We start from the raw sequence: 6,789 nt of genomic DNA, 5'->3' as shown, positions 1-6,789 counted from the left end.
GTAGCACAAATAGTAAATGTAGCGCACAACCAGTAACTACTGGTAAAGCTAGGAACTTAGCATGAGATCCTGCAACGTAAAACATAGAATGCACAAGCCATATTACACAGGAATCTCATCAGGCATAAAAACCTATTAGGGGACAACCTCAGAAACATAAATGACCTGAGGTATCAAATCACAAGATGCAATGGACATCGCAAACCTAACCACCTTAGGCAATAATTTAGCATAAAACAGTGAGCCCTAATTGGGGGCACAATGCACTTAACCTGGCCCTAGGCCAACTGGCCTCTCACAGGGGCTCAAATACGCAATGTCCAGAATGTCCGGGCTCGCTGTGCATGCAGCAGAGTAAAAGTGCGCAGCAGATCAGGCCTAAACGTGGTAGCTTCCCACTACTTGTTGGGCAGCTGTAGACATGATCACAGGCACCTGCTTGCCCCCTGAGCCCCTCTCTGTCACCCAAGCAAATGCATCACTTCCAACGCAGTCAGAGTTCAGCTGCCAATGCAGCGGTCACCAAAGTGCGCAATGCGCTGGGAGGGCCTCTCACCCCTTTCCTGCTAGAACCACTAATGTCCCCAAGTCCCACTTCGGGACTTCTAGAGATGATCTGGCCCCCAAACATGAAAGGACACTGGCACCATCGTCCACGCTGGAGCCCCACTTTGCCCACAACGTTGCAGCGGCCCGCAACTGCGGCGCCGCTGTGGAGTAACAGAAAGAACACTGGCACTTCTGGTGCCCCTCCAGCCCCAATGCTGCTCTCCTCCCGGCCCCGCTCACCAGGTTCTTCAAGTGGGAGGCACCCTCCATAGGCAAAATCAAGCCTCACTCACTGGGACTGTCTCAGGTGTCCCTACACTGGGGCTGTCTCCTCTCTTCCTGGTGTGTCCGGAGGCAGGGTAGCCTCCCGCTCCTCCTTTCCGCCCACACTAACTTCTTCTGGCTGGCCTTTCCTCAGGCCTTACATCACGCTCCCTTCCTGGTGCCGGCTTTCCCCGCGACTCCCTCGTTGCTACGGCAACTAACGGGGGAGCCCTGCTTGGCCTCAACAGCAGAGGTAACCTCTTCCGGGCTGATTCCAGCCCCACCCGCAACCAGGGCTTCACTGGCTACATCCGAGTCGCCGCAGGCAGTGTGGCGGCTCACTTGATTGCGGGTACATGAAACCGCGGGTTGGGCTCCCGCTTCAGTTTAGGAAACATAAAGCAATAACGCGGGGTGGGCACCCTCCTTCCTGAGCACCAAAAGGCGGGGTGGGCACCCACCGACAATACCTCACACGGGATGGGCACCCGTCCTCAAGGTGCCGATGCGGGGTGGGCTCCTGCTCGGTTTTGTAGCATAAATTAGCGGGGTGGTCTCCCGCAGATTTTCTAAAAGGGGCATAAAAACGTGGGGTAGGCTCCCGCTGAAAACCAGCAAAAACACGGGGTGGGCTCCCACTCGAGGAGGCACAAATGCGGGGGAATCCCCTTTTTTTAAATGCTCGCAGATTTGTGCTGCAGTTAAAAATAGAAGAGCTGCTCCTCATAGTCAAAGTCTGCATAAAAGCGCTCCCAGGCGCTAGGTGTCCACAAAATCCTTAGACAGGCAGATTAGAGGATCTTTGGTGCTGGGGAGACCCCAGCAAAGCGCAGCCAGGCAGGCCAGTACGCAGGGACCCACAGGAAACAGCAGCTGGGTCCCGCGGCGGTTCCTCCTGGCAGGGTGTCCCCTCAAGAACACAAGCACAACAGAACAACTTCATTGGGTCACAGCCCCTTCATTTATACACCCTTTTCCTTAGTCTGTAAGCATAGGGCTGGGGATACCAGTTAGGACTGGTTTGGGGGAGCTTTGGAGCACTTTTTTTGCTCAGCTCCTCTCTCCTTTGTCAGGTGGGGGCTCAGGGATCAGACGCACCACAGGGGGCGGAGCCAGCATTGTGGAGGGAAGGCACAGCCCTATTCAGGTCCCAGGAGCAACTCCTCCCTCCCATCTAGATGCAGATCTCTCTATTCACCACTGGGCTGACCCACCCTATCTCTTGGAGCCACCCACACCTCTCAGCTCCTGTCAATCTCAAGCCAGAAATGCAATTCACATCATGCAGGCAGACACACAGCACACAGAAATGACAACTTCTAAAAGTGCCATTTCTCCACCAGCCACCATAAATCTGCGCACACCATTGTGCAGCATTTATTCTCACGAGTTCATACATACTAAACTCGACCCTGCACTCCTCTCACACCAGGGATTACCAGGGGCACATATATCCCCCATGCATTCCTATGGGAGGGCGGGCCAATCTCACCACATGCACTCAGGGTGCGCACACACTTTACACTGGGCCACAGTGCTAAGGTGCGCAGAGGCCAAAAACTACTGCTGTCAGGTCACAGAAAAGGCAAAAAGTTTTAAGGGTGCACCTGCCAAAAGGGCCAAGTCCAACACAACCCCCTTCCAGCCAAAACGCAGGGCAGACCAATCACCCCATGATGGACTTTGCTGCTTGGGGCGATAGAACATGAACACGGGCCCACAACTTCAGGGACACCCTCCTGTTCTACGCCACGGTGAACCCATGAGGTTCCTTCTGGAAAAGCTGTCCGGAGCAACTGGGCTACCCCACTGGTACTCCCTAGCTGTCCGCAGCCAAGACCAGGCCCTAGGCCACCCAGATGTTACTGGTCCTTGCCCATCCACAGAGTGGGGGGTAGTAACCCCTGGCGCACTGTGGCCATTCTCTACTCTTCCCCTCATCAGGGCAGTTCTAGACTGCCACTGATCCTCCACCTCAGGGTCCGCACCCTCAGGCTGACCAGAAGTCACGGGGAGGCTCTCCTCCCCCTACCTCTTCTTCTAGGGTTCCGCGCTCTTCTCCTTTGAGAGGCACCCTCAGACCACAACTCTCCCACCAGTTCAGGACCTCTCTTCAACAACTGGTCTTCTAACCTAGGGCCTAACCCCCCAAGTTGCACCGGGGTCAGAGGCGAGGACTCCCTCCCTCTGCACCCCCTTTCAGAGTTCTGCACCCTCCTAACTGGAGCGGTACCCCTGGAAGATGAACCGGTCAGGACACTGGTTACAGACGTCCTTCCCTCCAGGTCAGGCAGATCCTGAACCTGGCCTCCCAACCTTGGGTCTAAACCCTTTGGCGGAGTACTTGCCTGGCACGCCAGGACTTCTGGGGACTCACACAGTATCCCCCCCGAGGGTAACACATGACTTATGCGTTGTGTGACAGTCTGCCTGGCGGAGATCTCCCGTCCCCTGTCCACCTGACAGTGCGCGAAGATCCCCCAGAACAGAAGTGGTGTCACCATGGTCACTCCAAGGGGACTCAGCCCTTCTGGCTGGTCCCTGACCCACTGGGGAACACATCCCCCTCTCACCCCTCCCAACTGGAGCGGCACCGCCAGACACCAGAACCACTGGAGCTCTATTAGCTCTCCCTCAAAGGATCTAACAGTACAGCCTAGGCCCTCAACCTGGTGTTCCCTTAGGGAACCCTCCAGGTCCTGAGACTGGGTTTTGGGCACCTGGGGACACACAGTCCCACACTCACTCCTGCTCCACCGAGACAGGACGTGAGCCCCTACACCCCTCCCACAACACTGGGCCTAGCTGGGCTACTCTGAACCTCTTCCCAAATACAAGACTGGAAGGTCCCTGAGACACTACTTTCGGGATCACTCCCCAATGCCTCTTCAGAACCTTGGGCACTTTCCCAGAGGTCTGCTTCTTCTGCAAGGTCCCATGGACTAGCGAACCCACACTCCAACAGGTGTTGGCGCAACCTTGGAAAACAACAACTGTGCAGCTGCTCTTTGATAACCAGATTGAACAGTTCTTCAGAATTCTGTTCCGTGTTAACCCTTACTCAACCAGTGCATCATTACATTCATCCGCAAACTCCCCCGAAGACTGGCGAGACAGTTTCTTACTGCCCCTGAACTTCAACGTGTACTGCTCTTTTTGGGAACAAGGTACCATACTCTGGGAACTGGGAATGGGACTTCCTGCACTGGACTCCATTTGCTGCCACCACTGGACCCCACCCTCACTGGTGAATCCAGAAAACTACAACTACACTCAGGGGATAATCTACCCTCCAGAGCTAATTTCTCCCAGGCGAACTCCCTCTCAGCCTCCGCCATCCTCTCCTGCGCTAAGACCCTCTCGGTCTCAAACTTTTTCTCCTCCACAACCAGCTGCGCTATCTCCTTGATTTGCTCTAACCTGAGCTTCTCCAAAGCCAGCTGATGCTCCCTTTCTTCCCTCCTATCTAACCACTCCTCTGGGAATAGGGAAAGGGATGGGGCGCTGCCCTCGACACTGGACCCAGCAAGGGACTCCCTATCTATGGGGTCCTCACTATCTACTGGTGTCCCTGTCCTGTCACTTTCTTCCTCCTCTTCAGACTCCTCCTCAGGGCTCCCTCAGACCCACCACCCTCTTGGTATTTGGCCCGGGCCCTCTCCTACTCATCGCGCTCACGTTCCCATTCATCCTTTTGCCATTGGATCAGGATTTCCCTAAGTTTGGACTGGGTGTCTGACCCACTCACTGCTATGTCTCTCCCCTCACAGAACTCCACCAACTCCCACATACTGTATCTAAACAGACCACAAAAATTAAAAGCAGACTCCATTTTGGCAGGACACTCAGAGACACGTGCAACACAGGAGACCTAGGTGTCTGAGCTGAAGCAAGAGTACACAATCTACAAATGACACTTTTTAGGAGAAGAATTAAAATAAAACTCAGAAACAATAATCCCCAAACACATGAGTATCTAAATGCAGAGCTTGTAGTGCAACCAGTTGTCGCTGTGGTACTGCGCAAACGCAAGTCCTATCCTCACCGCTGACAACCAATGTTAGAAATGGGATCTCTGGTTGGCTAAGGCTTGCTTATTAAATCAATAGGAGTAAAGGGGGAAAGAGGTAAGGCCGCCCCCCACTGAAGCCACTATAAACAAAACACGCCTTACCTACAGTTGACACATCCACATGTAGTGACCAACAGGGATAATCTGATGAACCATCTAGATCCTCCAGGTGTGTTAAATACCACTACGCTCATGGGTCAAGGCAGTAGCTTTAAAGAAAGGATAGATACAGGTTCCCACAACCAAGAATAATTGTGTGAAAACAGAGAGAGTGCCTCACGGACGTAACTTCCGAGGGGGTTCCTGGTTAACAATGCCCAGTATACCCACTTCTCATCATCGGTCACTCTCTCTGTGTGTAGTGTGCAAAGATGACCAACAAATAACGACAACCAAGTGTATAAATAATGGCAGTGGTATGTAAAGAAAATAGCCAATACCAAAATGCACCTGTGTAAATAGCAGTGCACATATGACCCCAACAAAAATAAATATAAACATAAACAAATGTGTAGATATGTAAAGTGCAACCAAAGTAGGTTTAAAAGGTTTTTGGTAAGGGTTGCTAGCTCTCAATCTTTATTCTGGTGCTGCAAGCCTTCCATGTTAAAAATGGACTTCATATACCATACAATTTCAAATTGCCGACATGTTTCATTGCTCTCTTTTCAGCAATTTCATCAGGGCAGTCTGGGGTTCCTGATTCGTTGTCATCACACTTACATGTGTATCGGACCTGTATCAAAGAATAAAACAGAACACAGAGGTAAAATCTAAAGCACCCCGCGGGCGGGGGTTCATATTGGCGGTCACTCACACATAACCATACAAGGGACCTCGTGTCATCCGATCATGTGTCCTTCGGTAACTTGGTATCACAACTCAAGCCCGCTAAGAGAAATAAGTGTGTAAAAAGGGGGGGGGGAAGAGCAGTCATTTATGAGCCAAAAGGTCCCAGTAATACTTCAACCCACACACCTGTGTTTTGCGTACAGGGCGTCCCATTAATCACGGCGTGTTTGCCTTTTGCCATTTGTTTTGCAGAATCGCTCATTTGAGAACTACCCCGTACTCGTAGTGGAAATGTTCGAAAAAATGGTATCAAACTCGAGGAGAAAGAACTCAATCCTCCCCGCCCTTCTACCCCGGTATGCTTCAAACAGGGTGAGGTGGCGTTTCGAATTACAGTCCCACATTCAGGCAAGATGACTAAAACATAAAAACAAACAAGCATACTGCAAAAGCGTAAGGCCCTCAAGTATCATATGGAATCCTTACTATTGCCACGTCCCTCCGGCGCTTCCGACGGTCCCACAACCATCTTGCCGTGTAGTCGCGGAAGTACCCAATGCTACAAGCCACGCCCTCCATGTTGCGTGACACGGTACGCCAGCAGTGACTGCGGCGACCATTTTGGGTCGGGTTAAGTTTTGTCTAATAAAATGACCACCACATCATTTCTATCAATGAAGGAGTATGCTTATACCGAGATGAAGTAAAAAAGGGTGATGTTAAAAAAAGGCACAAATAGTGCTAATGTAAATGACCTGCTGTGATCCTATTGGACCATCAAAATATGTATATAGCCTCCAATCTAGGGCACAGGAGTTTATGGTACGGACATTCAACTGTCACCAGAGTCTTCATATTAGCAACACTGCAAAAACAGAGAGGGCTCAGTTAAATCAAGAGTAGGCTAAAGAGATGCTGGATATACATCAAAATCAAAAGAGCCTACAAACTCATATCCTGTGTAATGAGCTGCTATGGTAAACAAACACAATGAGGGGTCCTCACATGGGTGGTAGAGGGTGGCTGTGATTACCTCCTACTCACTTTATTCCACTCAATGTTTCGTTCAGCCCTTCCCGGTCAGCCCTTTCTGAAAAAATCCACTTTGCCTC

Source organism: Lissotriton helveticus, chromosome 8, assembly GCF_964261635.1.
Source record: "Lissotriton helveticus chromosome 8, aLisHel1.1, whole genome shotgun sequence".
NCBI classification, from domain to species: domain Eukaryota; kingdom Metazoa; phylum Chordata; class Amphibia; order Caudata; family Salamandridae; genus Lissotriton; species Lissotriton helveticus.
This window is presented reverse-complemented; position numbering follows the sequence as displayed.